Genomic DNA, 26,200 nt, shown 5'->3' on the forward strand with positions numbered 1-26,200 from the left:
TATATTTTAATACTATCTATATATTATGTAGAAAATCTTCGGCTGTAAAAGATTAATTGATTGTTTATATTTTAAAGACGTTGACAGTGGTTCAGAATTCATAGGGTCCAATATAGGATGATTAATAAATAATGAATTGGAAAGGATATTAGAGGAATCTGTAGTGTGGTTTCTATTCCGGCACTTGTCTGGAGGGACTAAGGAAAACCGTGGAGAACCTCAGTCAGGGTAGCCAGTCTTAGCACCGAGGTTCAAAGTAGGGACTTATAGTAAATTTGTGTTAGGTGGAGTCAGGAACTTAATCGTTTTTCTACTAGAGACGGACTCAGAGAATTTACTGCGTTCCCCGGTGGAAAATATTTTCTGTTGACAAATTTTTACGTTGCTGATAAAGTTGGAAGGGAACATGTTTGATAGTTATCGAGGTTTATTAGGGTTAGACTGCATATTTGATCACCCATTCCCCCGGCCCTCGATAAGTGGGCGTGGATGTAATTGTGCTTTGATGTGCGGAGAGATGATGTAACGGCGGGGCGAAGTGGTGACATGGCTGTAACACGACCCGTGTAATTGGGGCTTTAGTTTCTGAAACTGGGGGAATGTCACTTCATTCCGGATGACCGACAACAATGTCTGCAATCATATTTCGCAATGTCGTTGCTGTTTCATTTCAAGGTGTTTCAAAGGGATCGACAGAATTCCATCAACAAAGACCATAAATTGTCAGTAAATTCCTGCTGAAGGAGCTCGGCTTTTGTGGGCACGTTTTTGTTATAGGTCTTTTTACTGCAAGACATGCGACGAATCTAAACTTAACTTATCTTAAGTTAACTTAACAAAACTAATCTAAACTAAACCTAATTAAACTAAACTTAGCTTAGCCTAGCTTAGCTTAACTTAATCTGACCCAACTTAAGTTAACCTAACTTAACTTAAACTAACGTAGCTTATCCTAACTTAGCTTAACCCAACTTAGCTTATCCTAACTCGGCTTAACCCAAGTTAACGTAACTCAACTTATCCCATCTTAACTTAACCCAACTTAACTTAACCAAACTTAATTTAACCCAACAACTTAACCCAACTTAAGCTAACCGAACTTAAGCCAGCCTAACTTAAACCAACTTAACTTAAGGCAAACTTAACTTAAGCCAACTAAACTTAAGGCAGCTTAACTTAAGATAACTTAACTTAGACAAACTTAACTTAAGCCGACCTAACTTAAACCAACTTAAGGCAAACTTAACTTAAGCCAACTAATTAGTTATCTTACGTTAAGCCAGCTTAACGTAAGATAACCTAATTTAGGCCAACGTAACTTAAGGCAAACTTAACTTAAGCCAACTAAACTTAAGCCAACTAAACTTAAACCAGCTTAACTTAAGATAACTTAACTTAGACAAACTTAACTTCAGCCAACCTAACTTAAGCCAGCCTAACTTAAGGCAACCTAACTTAAGCCAACTTAACTTAAGCTAACTTAACATGAAGTTAATCTATGAAGGCTAACGCGCACGATCGGTTTTCTGCGGCGGCGGCAAATCTACCGGAACCCCATATTCTTGTTGCCTGTCTGCGTTTCCTTTTCATTTGGGAGCTCGTTTTTGTGGAGAAAGTTGGCGTGTGCCCTAGGCTGATAAGCCGAGGTTAGGATTTTGTTGCGACTCTCTCTGTGTGTGCTTTTTGCTATGAGCAAATCGTAGAAATGAATTTTGGTTCCCTCCACTTGTAAGTCAAAGATTGTTGAAAGCCCAATTTGACAAGTTATATGAGGACCTAAATATGTGTCCAAAGAAATTATTCAGATACTTTTCTTTTTGTCAAGTTGGCTCGAGTTCGGCAGTAGAGATGAGGATACGTGGGTTATTAAAATTGCAACTGATCCGAACCTTAATTAACCTGTTTTGCATCATCATTGTCGTTGACTGAACTAATTGCTGGCAACTCTGACACCCAGCTCCCTTGCGTCGTCTAATGGCATTTCTCATATATCACGCCTGCAACTTGATCTCATTTATACGTCGGAGGTCCGGATTTTGTGCACCGGAGCGTCAAGGTCATTCTGTAGGCCACAGCGCAATAAGGTCACCGGTCCCTTGTGGGGGACGGACACTAGTGGGATTTTAAATTGAAAACAGCCACCCCCCCCCCCAAAAAAAAAATGTCTGAAAACATTACTTTTTACGATTATGAGACCATTGATGTTTTTCGTAATTGTTTTTTTCTACAAGTTCTATTCCTGAGCCAAATGTAACGAATCGTAAGAAGTAAGCGCCGATCGAACTTGCGTAAAAATTCTCGCGGGCACTCGAAATTACTTCCGGGGTCACCAGGTTGCCCGCAGGCTCAGAGTTTGTCGATTTAATTTCTTGTTTACAAAATTTTAATTGTAAGGGCTGAAGTGAAGAGACGATCATTTAGTAGATACCACGTAAATGATAGGATATTATTAAAACTGATGTTGAAGGGAATATGTTAGGACTGGATTAAAGTGGCTCAGGAATGTGCCCGCTAGGAATAGGAAATGCGGCAAACGACGCAGTCATTGAGCGCTGAAGAACCTTCGTGCCTTACTGCCGGCACATCCACCAAATGTTCTCACCATAGGCGTACATATTAACTTACATGTTTGCACCAAAGTATATTTTTTATTTGCGATTTATTTTTCACTTTCCAATGTTTTATTTATTTATTCGTTTATTTATTACTTATGTTTTTTCCTTATATTCTATCATTCTGTTATTTATAGAACTATGTTTACGCAAGAAAACAGTAGTATCTTAACCATTTAAAGATAAATCTTGTCTAAACATTATTTAAAGACTAGAGCAGAGCGCACCTTTCGGAGCTCCTCGGGGGGTTTGTTGCGTTTTAAAATCTTGTGAAAGAAACTAAACCAACCCCACGAATGGGGGGTTAAAACACTTGACTAACCCCCCTTCGGGGGGTTAGTCAAGTGTTTAAAACGCAACCAACCTTAAAATCTTGAGTAAGACTCGGCATTGTTGTGTTGGTACAACAATGTTGTGCTGGTATACGCAACAATGCCGAGTAAACAAATGTTTGTTTGATGACGTTTGTTCTATTATAACCAACCAATTTGTAGTAATTTGTTTACTCGCCATTGTTGTGTTGATTGTACAACAATGCCGAGTAAACAAATATAACGTAACATTGTTTGATGACGTAATTTTTTTAATGCAAATAATTTGACGACGACAAATCACGAATTTTTATTATTATTATATAATATTACACCACGGTGGTCTAGCGGTTAGAACGCTGGCCTTGTAATCCTGGGGTCTCGGGTTCGATTCCCGGCGGTTCCCGAATTTATAACTTGTGTTGGGCAAGGCTGTGGTCTAGGCAACACGGAGTTTTCCTCCGTGGCATCCCAACAATTACTCCATTCACACACAGAAGAAGGCAATGGCAAACCACTTCTGTATCATCTGCCAAGAACGTATATGAACAGGTCCCAGTCCGAGAAGAGAAAAGGATGGAAGGATCCTGTTCATATGGACCTGTCCTCAGACAGAACACTAAATAAAATAAATAAATATTAAAGATTCAGTTCCTACCGCAAAAAAAGGAAATTGCGAAAGGCTTGAATATAAACTCTTCAGGCAAAATAGAGAGTAATAGATTGTTAAAGTACGTGGTATATGTAGTTACCAATGTGCTTTAAATGGTTAATGAGGCGTGCTCTAAAATTCCGCAGTCCATTCGCGGTTTCTGTTGTCGTGTGTTATGATTTAATGTAAGTTTTCACCGTGTTGTGTTCGTAGAGAGACTAGTCGTGGTTTTGCACCAAAGTTGAGTTTGTGTTGGTGTTTTGTGGTGTGCGCTGGTGCGTAGGGGGACTTGCTCGCCTTACCATGAAATGCGTTCGCATGAACAGATACTACAGCACCGAATTGTTCGAACGGACACTTTATGCCTCGAGCTACAGTTAAGGTGTTTGCTTCCTGAAGGCCAGTCGATGTAGTTCACAGAAGTGGAAAATTTTCTATGGAGTTTTCCGCTGTATTAGGACATGAAAAGCAGAGCGGCGGTACAGGGTATTAAGTTTCATGATCACTCGGATGGAAACAAGTGTATGACCCATATTTCGTGATGTGTGCTCATGTTGGTTTATTGTACAATTCTGTGAGGTTAGTTCACGTATTTGAAAATGTAATAAATACTTGTGTTTTATTTTCCTAAGTCATAATCTGTAAATTCACTAAAATTCGTCGATTTCGGTGTTCTTGGTTCTGACTGCTTCTGATTTTGCGGGTGGCAGCCAGCTACGAACGTACAGACTATCATCCTTATGGCTTTCGCTGCGAGAACCTCATTTCTGAAATTGCTAAATTGCGTTTTTAATGAGGGAAAAATTCGACAGATCCTTAGACTACATTTCTCAACAAATTTCCTTTTCTAAAATCTTATCACAATCCTGCCTGATCACTCGCTTCGTGTCGTTAAATATCGTACGTAAGAATTATTATTATTATTATCATCCTGAAACGTAACATCTTCACCGCGACTCGAACCCAGAACAGCTATTGAGCGTGTACTGGCATTTGTTTCTGTAATCTTCTCGTTTATTCGAAATAAATAATTTACTCCTCACCCCGTTTTTAGCTCCCTGCTACAGGAATTACCCTCACTGACATTCGAACTCAGTGCAGTTTATCAGAACTTTTACCTTCCCAAAATCTCTTCCTCGTATCAAGAAATGAGCATGCCAAGTTCGGTTTAAATCTGTCTATCGGTTATTGAGCTGTGAACGAACACGCCCGAAGCATTTCAATTGTTTGAAAAGATGAATTAGCAAAGGAGAGATAATGAGATCTTACAATCGATTGCATTGATGAGCCAGCTTAATCCAGCCCATACAGAATTATACTTACTTAAGTTTAGTTTCGATATTATTCGTTTTTCTAGTTACCAATTTCAAAAATATTTTTGTACGCGTTTGTATTACGAAATGTGTACGCCATGGCCATCGTAATTTCCTTCAATTAATTACAGTAGAGGTATTCACTAGGCGAAGAAAACTGCTCACGAAATTTACAGGTGCATATTTTTTTTTCCAACTTGTTTCTTCCTTAAGTCAAACCTTTTCACAGCGATATGCTGTAAAAGAACTTGGAGTTTCAGGAAGATGGCTGTTTTATTGAATGATGTACCACGTATTATGGTAGATATTCACAAACGTTACAGAATAACTTACTGCCTCCATCATCAGGGCTTGTACATTTATATTTTGCTTTCATTACGTAATTACACGGTGTATTTGGTACTAAGAACATAATATTTAATTGGACCAGTTCACAGGTTCCCGACAGCCCGCCATTTCTGTGGCTTCTTCGGTTAACCAGCGTAAGAACCGTCTCTCGTTTCATCCACGTCCGCCAACTTTATTTATAACGGGCTGGTTGTTTGGTACAAGTTTGCGTATCTGCTTCTCGTATCGAGGATGCAGTGGGGACTCCTGGCCGGTGTAAATCTGCTGTTTGCAGGAGTTGTTAAAGAAAGATACTGAAGTCTTGAGAAAAGTGGAAAGTGTTCCTGGGGATCAATTCTAGACTAGAAACGGTCACTAAAGAGTATAGAGCGGAGATATAATTCTTCCTTTATATGGTCGAGAATCCAGGGGATTACCCTTGGTAATTCTTCACTGTTACACACAGCACAGACGGGACCATCTGCAAGCAACATCACCGTGGAAAAGAGGAAATTGGTGATTTAAAATCAAACTGGGTATCACGGCACTGATACTTCGGAGGGCGTTGTCTGACCTGTAATTAACAGTGATTTACGGTTTAAAATTTCTAGTTGACCTCACAGTATCGAATATTTTAGCCTGTTTTGAAACACTACTTGTGTCTGATTGCACGGAGGCACGAGATCTATTCCAGCGGTACGTCATTAAAATTTTAATAAAATGCGATGTATTACCTGTAGTTCTTGTACGGATTTAGCACTCCACGCTCGTTTCCCGTAAATAAATCTTCTGTTGTCAGTCTAGTTCTTTGAAAATCCACAAACAGTTTTAAGAGATGGGAGAAACCAGAAAACAAAGCGTCGTATCCCGTTACTAACATCCAATGAGTTAAAAGTTTCAAATCAAGAAACCTCAAATCCTGCTTAGAATGTTTCTTGTCGATGTTTGTCAGGGCTCAGCCCTGGTGACGGAGACAGAATATTCCTCTGAATCTTTTATATCTGCCCATGAGTCTACCCGGCGTCAGGGCTTATCGTTGCCAACTGTGCGACGAAAACTTTTTAAGGCAGACCTCATATTAAGTAACTGAGACATTAGATTTTAGTTTTATTGGAATTATCGAATTCTGTTGTGTTGTGATATTTCGTTTAAACGAGTTTCCATTTCGTTCTCTGGATAGTTAGTTAGTCAGTTAGTTAGTTGGTTCAGTTTAATTTGGTTGAGTCCCGCAGGAATGTGATCATGTTTGGTATCCAGGGCTCGGCAGCCACTCTGTTGTTTCGGGATTCGTTAATTACAGCGCTTTTCGTTATTTCGAGTCCCCACCCCCACCCCCACCCCGCAGTTCGCCTTCCTGCCCGAACACTATCATTTTTTTTTCAATAATCACGTTCAGCTCTGCGAACAGCATGAGATATCAGATATTGATATTCGATATCTGTAAAGAAGAAAAGTGTAACAATGATAAATGACGATCATTCGTCCCTTGTTACATGGAAACAATATGTATCAATGCCCTGACAGTGGCGACGCAGGGCGTTCGGCGTGTGTGATTAACGAACGGCCATTCTTAACCTAGGCGTCAGCATATCTTATTCAGAATATATTTTGGTGATTAGTAATGTTTATTGAAATAAATTGTTTTTGTATACCCTGACACATAAGCGTATATATATTTTTTTTATCGTCGAAACTTAGGAATTAGTCCTATGGAGTTAAGGTCACTAACGCGTTTGTACACGGAGCTGTAATATTGACGTGTACTACTCGTCTAAATAGCATTTAATAATCCAGTCCGTACCGCGAAGAAAACACAACTCTTCACCATTACAAAGATCAACTGGTTCACTCTTTAAAGTCGAAGCTCGTCTAAATAATATTTACGAATCCAGTCCGTACCGCAAAGAAAACACGACACTTCACCATTACAAAGATCAACTGGTTAACGCTGTTTAAGGAACTAGTCTCTGTTTACAGTGAGAATCACACGAAACACATAAGTGCAAAGTGAAGAGTTCTTGGTTGTTGAATCAAATGGGACATCAGTTAACCAGATGGCTTCATAGGGTTAACCCGGAAACCTGCATGCAAATACCTTTGTATACTTGTTTGGAAAAATAATTCTGAAGCCTTAATTTTTGCCTTGTCCGTCTACCTTATCGATTTTGATGAAACTAGACATGATATAACCTACACTAAATTCTGTCGTCACACTTAGTTTAATTTCGATTTTAAAAATCACGTTTCTGAATTTTCTATTAATAATCCTTCATATATCTTTACAATTCTTTAACAGTATTTGAAGGAACTTCATAAATGCCATTTAAATTATATGAAAATCATTGTGGCCAAGATTCATTCCGTTTTAACGTTAAGAAATGCAGTGATATTGATTATTAATACAGATGTTACGTATATTTAACAGTAAGCCTTAAATGTTTAATCAATGATGGCATAAATGTACTTTGTTTTCCGCAACGTCTGCTTATAAGCTGAAAAGGAATCAAAATGGCAAGGTTGCATTTTGAAACGAAGTTTTAACTGCCCTGTGGATTCCGAAATATAAGCGCGTATCCCATGATAAGAAGCAAAGAATTTTATCTCATCATGTAAACTGTCACGTGTGATTGACGATGAAATGCCAAACGGGAGAAAGTATCGGCGTTTGCTTTCAGGTGTAATCACCGCCTCTAACTTCGGCTGAAGTTCTGATCTGAGTAGAGGACAAGAGAGGTTTCACGCGGATATGTGAGGGCGGTAATGAATCTTATCACTGGAGATAAAGATTATAACAGGACGCGGCAATTATTGAGAATATTAGCGTCAGTGAGACAACGGCACGGAGGTGTGGCGGTCGGTTACATCGGCCAGTGACGTCGGCTTGATCCCCAAAAAACACCCCACGGAAACATTTCGACGAGGTTCTCCGGCGTTTAGATCCTATGGGATTTATTAAGGAAAGGAATGCACTTTCGGGCTGGATACAGAATATTCCATAATCCCGCCCTTCCTCCCAGGAACTGACATTGTACACAGAGGAAAACAGAAATAAGATTCTTTTTCGTCTCCCCATAACACAATAAACAGATAAATTTTCAGGTAGATGGATTTCAGGATGGTTTCTATCCGAACAAATAGAGATTTATTTTGTGATTGGTTTAAGAGATATTAAAGCACAGACGAAATGAGAATGTTAGATCTTTAGAAATATCCTCCGTCCCTTCACCAATAGACAATTTGATCAGTAAACTATTTTTAGGAACTTCTATAAATTTATCTATTTATTGTTTATTTAAGGACGCGTTTACAATAATTCAGACTTTATAGGATCGGATGATATATAATAAGAAAGGAAGTCGATATATTTTCTTATTAAAGCGGAATAAGAATATATGCTTGTAATTTTAAGATCTTGTTAGTTTTACTCAGACACGTTCAGCCCCGCTGAATGAGTCGCAGATGATCACAGTTCTGAAAGCAGATTAATTCATACGGATTTCTTTGAAGAGACACACAGATGTTTTCCAGTTGACGGTGAAAAGCTACGGAATTATTTTTGTATAGCCTTCCTTAAAGACAGCACTGGGGAAAAGTAATATTTCTTACCGAGTTCTTAGTTTTCCTGCCAGTCACTTATCTCACACTTGGTGAGATTTCGGGTTCTTATGGCGGCGAGTAAGAAGATTACCCAAAAAATACAGCTATCTTAGTAATGTTTCTTCTCCGTACAAGAAATGGACGGAAATCGCGAAGAGCTTCTTGGATGATGATACACTCTTTTACGTTGTAGAATCACGTGAATCAAATGCGTGTGGATACTAGCCACTTGTCATGATACACAGATTCAAGGATTTGTGTGTATTAAGGCACGACGACGTGTGGCTGCTTCTTTCTGGTGGCTTGGGGATGCTTTACCATAAGTAAATACGGCATCCTTCATACAAGTGGATCGTATAACAAAGCGTGGGACTGCCCCTCGGTGTTTCAAAGTGCCTTTGATGAGCTACGACAAAGGATAGACATCCAAAACAGTCCTTGTTATCTACGTCTACCTACTCTAAGGATGTAACCGGATTCATCTGGAACAACTTTCCTCACGGCAAACGAGTGACGAATTTCGAACCTGAATTTATATTCAGGGTAAATTAAAGCGGCTCGTTACGCACACAGGCGTATCAAAGCTTGTATGTCTACTTCAAGATATCGATTTCGTTTACCGTGTACGAATTGCTTTCCACACAAACTTTGGTGTCAGTACAATACTTTTTGTTAAAATAAGCTTTCGTCAGGAGAAAGTTATCTCGTGTGAATACTAAAGTCTGAACAAACTTATAAGGTCATTTGCAGAACCACGTGAGTCCAATTTTGAAAAAAAATTGAGCTGTAGTTACCATGGCAATCACCAGGAGTAGATGCATTATTTATTGTTAACCACATCAGTCCAAGCCTTTACTGCGCGTGCGCAGTCTTATATATCGTCTGCTTCTCATCTGAACGACATGAGCCCTGGACTCATGTTATTTCGTTGCTTCGCTGTTTTTGGATTAGGTTTTGGCCATAAAAAAACGAACGGAGATTTGAATACATCACCCCAACACGTAACCACATGAGTCATGGAATTTCCCTTCAGTATCTTCTGTGCACTCATATAAACTATACGACTCGAAAAGTGACTATACTTTATAACTCTAGATGAAAAATATGTTGGTGAAATATAAGTGTATACAACGGATAATTACCAGTTATTCTTGGAAAAGATTAAATCAAGCCTGAGGTAAACAAGGTTTAATAGCGTGTATCTTCTCAGCTTTCTCAAAAGTAAGGCGTAGTGACTCATGTGGTTTCGAAGTTTCTTACGGGCTTCGAGCTTGTAACTGATGAGACATTCAAATATGTCTTATACGTAATTTATAGGTATAATTGTGGTCTGTCTTCTTAAACAATATAACGTGCTTAATTTTATCCATTTGTTAGTTATGTATAGTGCACGAAGGGAAAATACTATCTTTGTTTCTCCACCATTTTGTTTTTCATTGCAAAAACACGTTGCATCGAAAGAATTTACTATTGCACCAAGTTTCACTAAGACTAACGTTAGTCCCATCTCATAAGTTTGCACGGCCACCATGTTGGTAAAATAAAATGAATGGGTGTGGTGGTCTCTAGCGGTATGATGTTCATGCCAGATTTAATGAAAATCCGTCATTTGGTTCAGTTATTATTTCATACCAGGTGCGGCACGTTGCCAACACGGACTTGTGTTTGTTTATAAAATAAGGCACGGAGTGTAGCTGCTGAGGCCAGAGTCGCTACTGTGCTTCTACTTTGCAACACAAAGGAATTTTTAATTTCGGACTCGTACGTATGTAAATTATCTACCACTACACATAACATTTCGTTCCTAACTACAAACACATTGATCTTTCTGACCGCTCTGCGGTGGACACCATGGACCGAGGCGTAATGCTTTGAGAGCCGCAGAGGGTTACAGTTTGTCTTGCTGGAAACTGAACTGCCTTACTCACAGACCTTGTTTACATCGCTCTTGGCCTAGACCATAAATAATGCAGAGATAAATGCTCGCTTCCCGAACCAAAATGCTAATAACTCTGAATGTTTTTCTTTTATCAAGTGCGTCAAATGAACGTACGATATAGACGTCTTTTATCTGTGGATCTACTCAACGGGGCCCGATAAAGTTTGACATTAAACGTATGCACCAAAAGATATCTGATGAATTTAAGTAGAACACTCTGTACTTAAACAGAACTCAGAGAATCATACGAAACTCGTAAATACAAAATACAGAATTATTTATTGTTAATGCGGGTGGTATATAAATTTAACATCATTCTTTAAACGGGTTGAAACGTTAAATTTGTACAGCAATAAATGGTCTTGAAACTCAAAACCACGAACAAGGCATTTCAAAATATTTATGTTCCATAGCAGTGCACCTCCTACATTACCAACTCCATGGGGCACGGCCCCGCAGAATTTATTTTCTGAGATAATCACAAAATTCTCCTGCCTTTTATGTAACCAGAAGTATTCTTAAAGTTCTCACAAAAGCCCGCGAACGGCCCCTGTCCTGTACCACATGAATCCATTCTACATCCTCCCACCATGTTTCATTAAGATACATTTTAATATTATCTTCCCATCTATGCCTAGGGCTCTTCCCTTTAGGTTTTCGAGATACGTTTTTATACGCTAATATCTGCATACTTGGCGCTCGTAGTAAGATTAAACGGGCCGCTCAAAGTTAGTTAAAACTCTGCCAAAATGGGGGCTCGTCTAAAGCTTATTTTGAAAAGTTCCCGCATCCAAACAGGGATTAGGCAGGCCCTTCGCGTAATACCAAAACGTGGGATCCGAACGTACGGTAGCTGGAAATAATCTCAGTTGTAGCCTAATATACATTTGAATGCTCATGCACGTATAGTCTTATGGAAAAAAAAGGACTGGAGTCTGAAAACTTCAAGCACGCAGTAATTAACTAAAGACCTAGGTACGACTGTATAAAGCGAGTTTTTATGTTGTGTAGTTTTATCGATACTGGCCCTGAGATGGATCGAACTTTCGTCTAAATTTCCTTATACGTGGTGCGATCGGAAAGTTTCAAGACTGCGCGTATAAAAACCCGTACACTTATCTCAGGTATTAAATTCATCCATCACCCTCGAAAGTAGTTCCCCTGGGAGTGAACACAACGATCCCAGCGCCGCTGCCAAGCCTGGAAGCATCTCTGGAAATCTTTCTTTGTCAGCCTGTCAAGCACCATCTGCGATTCTGCCTGAATCTCTTCTATCGTCTCAAATCTCCTTCCCTTTAGCTGAATTTTCATCTTTGGGAAGAGGAAGAAGTCACACGGAGCTTAGAAAGGAAGTTGGGGTCGGTTCTTGCAAGATATTTGAGCTCCTGACAAACGAGAAGTCGATTCTGCTTCTGGTCCTCAGACAGGATGCGTCGCATGTGGAGTTCTTCCTTTAGAATCAACTGACAGGTCCCATAGCCTATCCCAACAATGTCGCACAAGTCGTTGATGGTACGACGTCGATCTTCGTAACATTTTCGGGCGTTGTGCTCGAAGATGGTCGTCCAGAACGCTCGTCATCATCGACAGAGGTTCGGCCATTTTTAAAACGTGAATGCCACACAAAAGTTTGTGCACGACCCATTGCGGACTCCCCAAATGCTTGCTTTAGCATTTCATAGGTTTCCGTAGCCGTTTTGGCGAGTCTTTGGCAAGAGATTCAGGCAGAATCGCAGATGGTGCTTGAGAGGCTGACAAAGAAAGATTTCCAGGGATGCTTCCAGGCTTGGCAGCGGCGCTGGGATCGTTGTGTTCACTCCCAGGGGAACTACTTCGAGGGTGATGGATGAATTTAATACCTGAGATAAGTGTACGGGTTTTTATACGCGCAGTCTGGAAACCTTCCGATCGCACCTCGTAATATATGCAAATTATATATACTTTCATAGTTAATCGTAACGCAAAGACCTTACAGATCTAATCTGTAGATTGGAAGTATTCATTAAGGATCTGTTGAGTGGAGCTCATAAGACGTAAATTTTTCAAAGGCACTTTCTGCATTGCGGTGTTGTCGACACAAAAAGATACGTGGCACTAATTCACTCGTCAGAAAGTGTGTTTTAACGATGGCTCGATTGCGTGTTTTGGATGGAAATACAAAAAAGAAAGATAAATGTAATTACAGTATAAAAGAAATTTTAAAGATTTCCAAACACATTTAAGTTTGAAACTTAGTCTGTTGAGAACTTAAATACGCAATGAGGATATCTTAGAAGAAGGAAATGGCAAAGATATTTGTGCGTAACTGAGTCGGAATAACAGTAGAAAGAAGAAATATAATTGGGTCAATGTTTTTTCCTCTCTTCTCGAGGAAAGTAACTGAATCCAGAAATAATGGACTGACGGAAAATGAAACACGTATGAGGAAGAAGGCAGCAGTCTAGTGTGGGCTCTTGTACGGTCATACACTCACGTAATAGCTGACCGACGTTTCAGAAGTACTTTGGGGCGATCGCACTGCGCAACAGCCCAGGAATCTGTCATCTTCATATTCCCTGCCGTGAGAAATTATGTTGATATGTGAACTGGATGCTATTATGGACATGTATGAAGATTTTGTGATCACGGTGATGAAGCTGGTTAAGTATAAAATTTTAAAGTAGAATTCTGTGTCATCAGGTTAAGTTATTTAGATAACAGACCGCCTCTTAGGAGTAAATTTTTATGCATGAGACTGTACATTATTCCATACAAACGACACACCCCCTCAAGCTTTTGCGTTACTTATGCAGTATTCTGAGGTGAGAGGTTTGGACTTCTGGGTGTTGTTATGCAAATCGAAGAGACTACTACTAACAGTTAAGTCTGGTAAAGCTCATAGTCTGGTCCTTATGGGACTTTCCTTCGTATGAGGCCACTACCGTCGTGCTGTAAATCTAAGGACATGGAAGATGCCTGGAATAGGATTATAAGACCCGCTCTGCTGCTGGTTTATGTATACAAAAAACATCAGCGTTTACGCCAGTGAATGTGTTTTAAGATTTGGTTCCTACCTCAAAGAAAACATATCACATGGACGTTTGCATTTATTAGGAGATTAAAAACCTAAGGTCACTGTTGGACTATTTTCATTGTATGACTGGCAACACTGCTCAGGCGTAGTTATACTGTATCTCAAGGTCAGATGGCGACGTGCTGCGAGAGTGGTTCAGTTTCGCCCGTTAGTCGTTAACGCGTTGTATGGAATAGCGAACGAGAAATATTCTTCAGCGGCTCATCATTTATTATAAACATTTCTGATTTATTTAACATGTTTCTGTTTTTAGGCTGTGACTTTGTGGTGTACGAGTCGTAGTCACCATTTTCAAGATTAATTAGTTTTGAACTGGTCGTTGTTGTTGTTGTGTTGAATAAACTATTTATATAGGCGGGGTAATTTATAGTAGGATTGACTAATGTGACGTAATCTATTTTGAAGCAGAATTAATTTATGTTTGTAGCGATTTAAAGCAATTGATCGGCTGAAACAGCGAGATATGTCTGATAAGAATTCAACGTTGTCAATGGTTTCGTCATTTTGTGTCAGAAGGGGGTTTATGTGTTTCGTTTTAAATGAAACACCCTGTATTTTGTATTTATCGAATAAATAAGTAACTAACTTACTTAAGCTTTGATGAGTATTAACACCGTATTGAAGCTGTGGGTTCCATAAAAGTCAAGGAATCTCTATCGGCTTCTGAGGAAAAACTCTGTTTCTTGAAGGGAGGTGAGTGTTAACGTATGCCGCCTTCTTACCCGCAGATTTCCCATAAGACCTTGCAAACTCACGCATTTCTGAGGGAAACGTCTTCGCGAGTGGCTGCTGTGTTTTTCTTTTTCGTTCTCACACGTGACACTTTATTTAAATCTTCAGCAACAAAATCTGAAACAGGAGACAGAAAGACGTTGTTTTTCACGAATGTGCCTGATAATTCCGGATATAAATTACGAAGTTTTGCCGGATTTTACTCGAATCCTGTGCGCTGCTGCGCCGAAATGTTTAAATGGGTTGACATTGAACAGCGTACGTATCTCATCCTTGAATTCGGCATCAAAGTTGGTCTTTATCATTGGTGCTACTGTCGAACACGCCTCTTTTTAATTAACGTTACGAAGTACATGCCTCTGGCACTGATATGGTTAAAGTCATGTGGGAGAACAAGGCGTCTACATTTTAGTATAAATATTAATTAAAACGTATCTTGAGTAACTATGGTATAAAGTCCCTTATGTACGCACGAGGTAACTTGCTTAGTAGCATTGTTTTTTTTTTGGTCTGGATTTATTTGGTATTTGAGAAGATTAGTGAAAGAAAGGTGTCTCCACGTTCACGCCATTACTACCCGGGTACTTATAATTGATCCCTTGGCTTGTTAACAGACGCTTAACCAACTACATGTAACAGAGTAATTTGTCAAAAATAAATAATACCCTCACATAGTCGGGAAATTATCCGTATTTTAGGGGACTCAAACGTTTAGTACCGTGTTAACAAAAGCCAACTACCGGTCCGTGTCCTGAGCTAGATGAATCCAGATCAGATCACACCCACAGTCATTATTTCCGTAAGATCAATTTTAGTGTTTTCATACCATCTCTTCCCTTCAGATTTTACACTAAACTTGTACGTCTTTATCATCTCCCATGCTCGGTTTATCTCATTCTCCTTGATTTCATTATCCTAATAATATTTAGCGAAAAAGAGAAAACCATGGAGCTCGTCATTATTCAATTTCCACTTAGGCCCTTGTTCTCCAAATTACCGGGTTGTCGTGCGTCTCCAGTTTAAACAAGTTGATTTGTGTTACCCTGTTTTCCTAATTGTTATGTTTCATGGCAATGCAGCTGGAAATGTGTTTGAAATAACTCTTCCTCGTCATGTTCTGTCGTTGCTACTTTGTTTTCTAAAAGTCAGATTAACAAACATAATTCGTTTAAGAGAATAATAGGTCTACTTAATGGAGAAAATTAAGTTGGAAGGTATGCTTGGAAGTTTTGAAGAGTGATTTGAATTGCAATGGGAAATAAGTCGCAGATTTGCCTGCTGTTTGAGATTCCATCCAAGTCACTGAGTAGTTTTGAAACATCTAACGACACCCAGGGAATAATTATATCCTGAGATCTTTTATTGAATATAAATTTTGGAAAATTTAGTAATATTTTCTGTAATTAGTTCGTTAGTCTGTGAATCAGCAGACGATCAAGTCTTTACATTATTCTGTAGGGAATAATATTAATTTATTGTACTAGAGAAAAGCTGAAATTCATCTCTTTAGAGCACGGTGGTGAAGATATTTACCTACATTTTCCACATAGTTTAATAGAAAGTAACTCTGTATTATTTCCACATAGCGTATTTATCGGTTTAGTATGATTGTCACTGTAAATAAGGATTATATTCTTAAAAAGCATTTAAAAAAAGTTAATATTTGTAATGGTGAAGAGTTGTGTTTTCTTTGCGGTACGGACCGAATTATTAAAAAATATTTACGTTAACTACCGGACCGCTGGCTAGTAGTCAGCGCGCATCCGGAAGGTCCTGCGACCGGCCATCTCGACACAGGTTTTTCCTTGGTTTTCCTCTGTCTTCAAGCAAATGCTGAGATGGTTCCCAAGTTCCAAGTTGCCACTGCAAGCTTCTCATGCAGCCCTTCCGATTTAAATTAATCAAAATTTACCACCCCTTAACGCCGTCAAAATTTACCCCTCCTCCCCTCAGTAGGAACTTCTAAATTATGTATTAAACTTACAAATTAATAGTCTCAGCTTTCTCTAATACAAAATTTCAAAATTCCGTCTTTTATGCCAATCATCACACTAACGCCTTCACTCTTACTTTATCCTTAACAGAAGGACGAGCGGGCATTGCCTGGGGACCTTCTAACTATAAGATGCTCTTTCTCCCCCCCCAGATATCGAAGTGTCTCTCACTTCCCCCCACCAATTTCCTCTTTCTCTCTCTCTCTTCGGCTTCAATGGGTAAATTCTAGGTTTCGTCTCATGTTGTTTTTGTTACTTTGCAAATTTAATAATGTCGATAGTAACTGAAGAATTAAAATGTTTTACTTCATTTGCTACTCTCTGGTATCAACAGCCTCACACTCTTACAGCCTGGGAATTACGTCAGGACCTGAAGGTGATTTCAGTTTATGTCACATAATTGCCAACGGAACGGTTCATTTACATTTTAATGACTTTTTTGGGGGCGCTCTCTACACAAAGCACTTTTCTATTAACCTCCAAGAAGTGTCATGTTATCATGCGGACGTTTGTGCCTATCTACGTCAGATGATTCTCTTTCAACGATTGGTGGAGAATAGCAGTGTATAATAATACTTTTGATTTTCTGTCGTATTGATTCCAAAGTTGTGTTTTTATTGTTCGGGTGGTTAACCTGCGACCTGGCACACCCAGTGGCCGGGGTGGGACAGACTGTGCTCGGCTCCAAATCAATTTGTCTTTCTACCATCAAAACATGTTACAGTAAGCCACAAAAGTCGATTCAAACTTAATGCTGTGGATATCACGCGGCCTTGACTGTGTTTGCCGTGACTGTACAATCATTTGATTCATTTCCTCCTCCTTCTACCTGAAATCATGAAGATTAAAATACGCAATTACATTTCACATATCTGAACGAGTGTTAAACTTGGTCTCACATATTTAGTGGGCACAGATTAGGAGCAGAAAAGCAAGGGGCAGGAAGTAACTGGAGAAAAACACAAATAAGAAGCTTTAGAGTTTGTATTTTTCTCTAAATATTATTAGCACGATCAAATCAAGTAGGATGAGATGTGTTGTTCATGTAGCACGCATTCGAGAAACGTTTGATGTGTGAAACATTTTAATCGGGGAACAGATCATAAGATTTAGGCATGGATGGGATGATATTATTAAAATGGGTCTTAAGGAAATGTAGTGGGCAGCGCGGGTTCCTTCTGTGCAGTGACTAATACAAGTTGACTTTTGTGTTCTGCTGTACAAAGTTCATTTGGACTGGGAGTGAGGAGAAAAAAAAGAATTGGATTACTAGAAAGAATAAACTAGGGAGGCAGGGAGTCAGACCAACATGGAGTTACGTTAACCATTGTTCTTCCAGCTTTTATTGTACTCCCCCGTTCTGAAATCGCAGTTCGTTGTCCATAACGTTGCCTGTGACAGCCTGTCCTGAGCAATAGGATTGCAGTCTCTTTTCGATCTTTTATGGGTCTCCCTTCCTGCTGTCAATTAATAATCATGGCAAGAGAGTGAGGTGTCATTGTTCTGACGTCGCGTATGAAAGAACTCATGTTCAAATGAAATGGAAACGTCACGGCGCTGGGGCGTGGTGTTAGCCTGTCAAACTAATATGACGAAGGATGTGCCATTATGCATTGCACGCCATCTTGACTTCATCTGATTGAGGACACGTCTTCCTGATGAGAAGGAATTAGTGTCATTGTCTTCGTATTGAAACGCTCCCCTCCATGGCCTGGACATCAAGAAGTCCGTGGAATTACTCATGTCACACCACCTTATATCACGTTTAGTCGAGTCAATTCTGGGTTGGGTTGCGAACAGTTATTTCAGGTGTAAAGTATTTTAATTTTACCCTTCCAAGGACGAAATTAATCAGAATAATATTTAAGAATTCGGTCGGTACCGCGAAGAAAACACAACACTTCACCATTACAAAAATCAACTGGTTAACCATTTGAAGCCGACGCTCGTACAAATAACATTTAAAATTCAGTCCGTACCGCGAAGAAAACACAACGCTTCACCATTACAAGAACAACTGGTTAACCATTTGAAGCCGACGCTCGTACAAATAACATTTAAAATTCAGTCCGTACCGCGAAGAAAACACAACACTTCACCATTAAAAAGATCAACTGGTTAACCATTTGAAGCCGACGCTCGTACAAATAACATTTAAAATTCAGTCCGTACCGCGAAGAAAACACAACGCTTCACCATTACAAAAACCAACAGGGTAACCATTTGAAGCCGACGCTCGTACAAATAACATTTAAAATTCAGTCCGTACCGCGAAGAAAACACAACGCTTCACCATTACAAAGATCAACTGGTTAACCATTTGAAGCCGACGCTCGTACAAATAACATTTAAAATTCAGTCCGTACCGCGAAGAAAACACAACACTTCACCATTAAAAAGATCAACTGGTTAACCATTTGAAGCCGACGCTCGTACAAATAACATTTAAAATTCAGTCCGTACCGCGAAGAAAACACAACGCTTCACCATTACAAAAACCAACAGGGTAACCATTTGAAGCCGACGCTCGTACAAATAACATTTAAAATTCAGTCCGTACCGCGAAGAAAACACAACGCTTCACCATTACAAGAACAACTGGTTAACCATTTGAAGCCGACGCTCGTACAAATAACATTTAAAATTCAGTCCGTACCGCGAAGAAAACACAACGCTTCACCATTACGAACATAAAGTGGTTAACGCTGTTTAAGGAAATAATCGATGTTTACATACAAAGTATGTTACAGCAGGTATCATATAGTTACCAATAGGTTTTAAGGGATTAAACCAAAGTTCTTTAATCTTCAGTTATCCTCGTCGAGGATAACAGTTGTAACATAATTAGAAACGTGTACTCTTTGGAGTATACGTACATTCTCAAGTTGTTCTTCACGCCATATCGCGTATCTTGATTTGTTGTTATGTCATCCAAGGTCTTGTTTCTCCGTAAGTCATTCTTGCACTAATGTTATTCGAGGTTTTTTGTCCCGCTACAATAAACCTCTCCCCCCCCCCCCCCCCCCGGTCATAGTGAAGCGATCTGTGTCAGAGTGTTTTACTCGTGTTATTGTAACTGAAGAAACACGTCTCTGTACAAAGCCCATGAACAAACCCATGATTGGCGAAGACCATCGAATACACCTGTATGCTCCTCGGTTACAAATCTTGGAATTTTTTTTATTAACATTCTTTCCTCCCCCCCCCCCCCCAACTGATGTCGAACGATAAATCTGCGCCTGGCGTATGTATGCGGGCCTTTGTTAACGCGAAACTGACGTGTTTGAACGTGGGGATGTAGGATAAAGATAAGAACGAAGTGTAATTAGCCTCGGTTGTTTTTATTCATTACCGCGTGAATGTTTCGTCTCTTTGCTGTGTTTCGAGTTGTTCGATATAAACCAGCAGCAGTCGTTTTTCAACCAACCACTGTTTAGTTCAGTTATCGGTTGTTTTCAGAGCAATGGTTCGTGTCAGTTTTCTTGTGGATGAGAAACGTCCGGTGGTTAGACGTTTTCTGGTGAACCGAGTCAACATTTGTTGGTCTCAGATAATGGGAGTAACTTACCAATTTATCCATCTGCTACTAATGTGCAGATATCGACGAAATTTGGTATTAGAGGAACATTTTAATTTGGGCGCTTTCCGCTTCGTCATGAAGCGGAAATCTTACGTCAAATTTCCGAAACGTATTACGCTACGTTGTGATATCGTAGGTTCTCACGGCGACGAATATGTATGTTTTTTCGGTTGTAGCGCCGTGTAGTATGGTCTTATGACGGAGGCAGCAAGTACCTCTGAAACGTCGGTATTTATTTTCCCAGACCATACTGCGTAATAACCCAGAAGACAGCTATCTTTTTAGGCTGCATTATTTGTCCCTCTAGTCCAGTGGTATTCAACCTTTTTTGTTCGCGTACCCCCAGATATAATTTCTCTTCAACTTTGTACCCCCAAAGTTGTTGGTGTATAATTCAAGTTATACGTAGTATATAATCTACATCTAAAATAAATTAAATAAATTACATTACTGATTATTCAGTGTTTATCTTAATTTTTTTTTTTTTAAATTTCACGTACCCCCTAAGATGTCTTCGCGTACCCCCAGATATAATTTATCTTCCAAATTTGTACCCCCAAAGTTGTTGGTGTATAATTCAAGTTATGCATAGTATATAACCTACATCTAAAATCAATTAAATAAATTACATTACTGATTATTCAGTGTTTATCTTAATTTTTTTTTTTAATTTCACGTACCCCCTAAGATGTCGCCGCGTACCCCCAGATATAATTTATCTTCCAAATTTGTACCCCCAAAGTTGTTGGTGTATAATTCAAGTTATGCATAGTATATAATCTACATCTAAAACCAATTAAATAAATTACATTACTGATTATTCAGTGTTTATCTTAAATTTTTTTTTAAATTTCACGTACCCCCTAAGATGTCTTCGCGTACCCCCAGATATAATTTATCTTCCAAATTTGTACCCCCAAAGTAGTTGTTGGTGTATAATTCAAGTTATACATAATATATAATCTACATCTAAAATCAATTAAATAAATTACATTACTGATTATTCAGTGTTTATCATAATTTTTTGTTTTAAATTTCACGTACCCCCAGGGGTACGCGTACCCCAGGTTGAATACAATTGCTCTACGGTGATTTTATGGTTTGTTGATGCCCTGTAAATTCTAGATTAAAAAAAATATTCATGACGTTCACAGAATATTGGTCTCAGTGTAATTGTCTCGCACTAAATAATGTGTTATAATTCGTTGTCGGACGCTATGACGAAGAGATGTTTTGCCCTTCCAGGAATCGAACCCTTTTCCCCCTAGCTGCTGTACTGAAGTATATGTTCCATTTCTTCATGGTTAAGTCAGTAGTTTGTTACGTGTTAATTGGTTCTCTTTGCGGTAGGGTTATGAGGAGCTTTGGCCACGGTGTTTATTTTGTTGGACTGATGGTATCACAAGACAATGGCTTCTTTGATTTGCTGTAGGGTCTATAACGATAAACAAAGAGGTTACACTTGCGACACAAAAAAGCTGAAATGTGCTATTAGTTCAATTCTTTTTAACATCCTAGACCACCGAATAACTGCATTGTATTTTCTGAACTTTTGAGAGCAATGTACTCGCTTTCCTGGAATCTGGGGGGGGGGGGGTTCTTTTCTTATCTGTAGCTCTCTGTTATTTTTGTTTCACAGAATTCTTGGACTAATTCCAGTTTGTCCGTTCTTCCTAACTTACTGTGGCTATGCGGGTTGAAAGTTCTCGTCTTCGGCTCTTCATGTCTGGGGCCAGCCCCGCGGAAAATAAACACATCCACAGTGATCCCTTACTTTGAGACGTTTGTTTAAACACGCTGTATCGACTGCAGCGAACGAGATGAGATGGAGGTTGTACTCGTTCACAATCCTAGGGAGCGCCTGTTGAAGTATGGTTCCGTTCGTCTGTCTGTCTGTCCGTGCGCATGAAATAACTGGAGTGATGATAATGATGATACTGGAGAATTTTACAAACACATAAGGAGCCATTTTGATTTAAATTTATACCTGCGAATTTTAACTGCCACTTCGCACGAACGTATTCATATACATATTTTTATACTTTATTCAGTTTTTATATATATATATATATATATATATATATATGATGGCCACGGTGGTCTAGCGGTTAGAACGCTGGCCTTGTAACCCTGGGGTCTCGGGTTCGATTTCCGGCGGTGCCCGAATTTATAACTTGTGTTGGGCAAGGCCGTGGTCTAGGCAACACGGAGTTTTCCTCCGTGGCATCCCAACAATTACTCCATTCACACACAGAAGAAGGCAATGGCAAACCACTTCTGGATCATCTGCCAAGAACGTATATGAACAGGTCCCAGTCCGAGAAAAGGATGGAAGGATCCTGTTCATATGGACCTGTCGTCAGACAGAACACTAATAATAATAATAATATATATATATAACAGCACATAACTTTACAGGGATGAAGTGAGTGAGAATTTCTGGTTTTAGAAAGAACATCTCATTGTTAGCGGGTTCCCAGGCAAAGCTTGCTCGTCCTGGTAAGGGTGAAAATCACAGAAATTTAGTTTCCTGCAAGCGGGGTTGCATACTCTCCCCTTGGTGCAGTGTTGAATTGAGCGGATCGGCAATCACAAAAGCGTTCATTACAAAGTAGTCGCTGCCGCTGAGAGAGGGCGAATGTAAATCCCGTCGATTTCAACGGGCTCTAATGTCGGCCCTGACAACCTTGAATGTCAGCGCCGTGTCCTCATTGCAGGTGTTGAATACCGAAGTGCATTATCAGTCTGCTGATAAGTCTCGCCATAAAACACTGACGTCAGGCGAGAAACAATCGTGTAATACGTAAATAGAACCGCTTTGAATTGTGGTCCAACGAGTGGCAGAAGGAAAGCTGTGTAGAGAGAGATACGTGCTAGAATTGTCGGATTATTGGTGCTGAATTTTGTACTCGAGATAAGTGCATTAGGAGTACAACGCTTCTGTCAGACTGGACACAGCGAACGTCCAGAATTTTGTTGGGCGTAAGTACAGTTTTTACCAATGTCGGTAGAAAACACAATTAAAAGACGAATAAAAGCTTTCAATCATCATCATCATCATCACCACTGCGCTGTTTCCTATCCAAACATCTACTTGTGGGAGAATATGTAAAAAAATATCTGAACTGTTTCAAATATTGGTTTTAACTGTATAAAAAAATTAAAACTTGCGCCATTGGATAGAGAACAAATTTTTGCAGCATTTTGGAGAAGAGAAATAACTCCGATGATAGCCACTAGAGGCGCAGCTGCTGCTGTGACTGTATAAACGCCGACTAAAACCCAGATAGGCAATTGATTTCATACATGGAGGAAACTTCGACCGAGAATTCCACTTAATACTGGTCACAGATTTCGTGAAATGCAACTCCACTGTGTAGAGTGAAACAGATGAATAAGGACCTTCAATTTAAAACTGTTCAAACAGCATATTATGATACCCGCTTGAGGCCAAGAAGATAATCGAAGTCAGAGTTGTGACCATTCTCTGCTCGTAAAATATTTCCAGTCTCCACTATAATTTTAGAAGATTAGAAAATTAGATCTAATTCAAAAACTGCAATGATTGCGCTGTGTTAATGTTTTCATTTTATATTTTGATTAAATTCTTCGTTTAACTTGCCCTTGTCTGAATTTCCTTCGCCATTCTACGTTCAGTTGATTTAAAATCAAGCATCGGTCAACCAAACATTTCTTTCAGGTAACCTTCGTCCAAAGCGCACGGTATCAAACGCAATTGTACAGGTGTTACAATTAAATTTATTAATTATTTCTCTTTGTAAGTTAATTAGAATAAACATGACTGCATAGGCTTTGTCCACACCGGTGCATTCACAAAGCCACGAGCACATTTTTCCGCCCCCATAGATTTATGTATAAATACCGGTTGACATTTCATTTTCCACCCAGCTGTCAGTTGCTTACAGAAAATTCGAGAGATCTGAGGCGTATTCCATTATTTTGTCAAGCTAACTAGGGCATGAATCGACATATGTCACACCACCTACAAAATGAATTGAGACTACTCATAATATCGATTGAGGTCATCTGGGTCACTTCGCCGTGTGTATTTGCAGGTAAATAACCTTTACCAAGAACATACTACTTTCACTCCCCACTCTGTGGGAAAAAAAATGCAGAGTTATTGAATGTTAAGGCAGGTGGTATAAATACTTACCACTGTGTTTTAGGAGGCCAAACTGTGTAAAGCTCAATGTGTTAATCTTTTTGAGTACAACATCTAGATGCCATTATTTGAAAAGCAAAACATAAGATATATTTGTTTAAATCTTGTCAGTCACAATCACAATAAAATTCCTATTAAATATTATTATAATTAACATTTAAATATTTAAAATATATTAAATGATATTCTCTATCGAAATGTTTGATTTACATTAGATCATCACTTTTTACAAGACATGTTTCAGTTCTAAAAGAACCATCTTCAGGTGTATAAAATTATATAAACTTAAATATAATTTCTTAAATGCAACTTTTAGTCAGATGTTTATCAGATTTCAAATGATGTTTTCTTCCAGATTTATTGTATTTTTAATATCGTATTCGAAGTTGTTCAGTATGTACGTCGTGCTTAACATGATTTTGTGTGGGTGAACGTTTTGTTGTTGTTTTTTTGTATCATCCAGAAATGAAGTTGTGGAGGAGTTACGTCCGTCTGGAAGTATTGCCGTGTTTAGAACTGAAACATGTCGTGTAAAAAGTGATGATATAATGTAAATCGAACATTTCGATAGAGAACATCATTTAATATATTTTAAATATTTAAATGTTAATTATAGTAATATTTTAATATTTAATAAAAAATTTATTGTGATTAGACTGACAAGATTTAAACAAAAATATATATTTATCACAATATGACGCAACTATATCATCTCAAAAACATAAGATACTTATATTCATAAACAATAAGAAATTCTTACCTTCTTGCATATTGGAGTTAACATGGTGTTCATAGGGATCATAATGGCGCCCAAGCAAGTGGCTTAGCCGGTTGTAAGCAACTGTAGATTAGTCGGATTAAATTTGATGCAGTACGTTTCACAATATTGGCTTTTATTTTTGTTGTTGTGGTCTGACATTTGAAATTGTTAAATTTATATTTTAACAAAGCGCATAAATCTTAATTAAAGTAATTGCAACTGTGTTCGTTCACAAGGAAACTTTGCCAAGCTGGACTTCCGAAATTAACCATAATTCGAAAAGATAAATTTGAACTGATAAATTTAAACTGATGTTCATAACCTTATTCAGTAAATACATATAACTATTTCGAACATTTTTAAGTGCTCATCTTAAGGACAACAGTTATTGTGTACTTAATATCAGAGTTAGGAATCATAGAATATTGTCTGCAATAGATTAATTGAAGTATCATTTATGGTTGCAGAATCGCAGGGCATGGGGGAAGAAATCTTATATAGGCAACGCGCCTAGCTTCACGGGATTGAAAAGATAATTAGAAGTTACTAAATAAAAACGGAACTGAGTAATGTTGTGTTAATTTTATTAGTGACGTAATTAGGCCTTTAAAGCCGAAGCTCGCGATTAAGAGATTCTATATTTTAAAAGCTCACACACGAGATGTTTCGTCAGGCACACCGATTGTTTCTGGTTAGGATTTAGGTACTTTGTATTTAAAATATTCGTCGCTGAAACGTTTCCGTCCGTTTATAAAGAGACCGTCTACATCTAAGTTTACGTACCTCTAGCCTGTTTCAATTCAGAATTAACTCCTGAAATCATGAATTGCTTTTTCAGCATTTTATGTAACTCCTTAGATAGGGGATCGGCTTGTCTCCACTCCTCTGCCTACAAATCACAACCCAGATAAACGAGGTGCTGTGAGTGGGGTTTGAACCACGATATTATTACAAACGTAACATTTATTGAAAACACTTCTATTTCCGTTAAGTCCGGTCGACATGTTATGGACAATAATTAAGTTCCATGTTTATTATGTTAGCTCATATTTAATACCAGATAATGCAAGAAAAAATTATCGTTCGTGTAAAACGAATCCGAAATTAAAATTTCTGCGTAATTA

The 26,200-nt window shown here is 38.7% G+C and overlaps 1 protein-coding gene across 4 annotated transcripts in view; it reads left to right on the forward strand.

Annotated features, from left to right (window-relative positions):
- The window catches only part of LOC110833551 (neurotrimin), a 524,202-nt gene that overhangs the window by 187,057 nt on the left and 310,945 nt on the right, over positions 1–26,200 (forward strand). The window contains exon 1 of one of the 4 annotated variants that reach the window (XM_022071769.2): positions 22,988–23,112. The exons of the other annotated variants lie outside the window; for them this stretch is intronic. The gene's annotated coding sequence lies outside the window, so the exon portion shown is untranslated. Of the gene's footprint in view, positions 1–22,987; positions 23,113–26,200 lie in introns of those variants that run through there. 4 annotated transcript variants of the gene reach the window in all.

This window comes from Zootermopsis nevadensis, unplaced genomic scaffold, assembly GCF_977971745.1.
Source record: "Zootermopsis nevadensis isolate Lab colony 2312 unplaced genomic scaffold, Znev_1.0 Znev_ptg000015l, whole genome shotgun sequence".
NCBI classification, from domain to species: Eukaryota; Metazoa; Arthropoda; class Insecta; order Blattodea; family Termopsidae; genus Zootermopsis; species Zootermopsis nevadensis.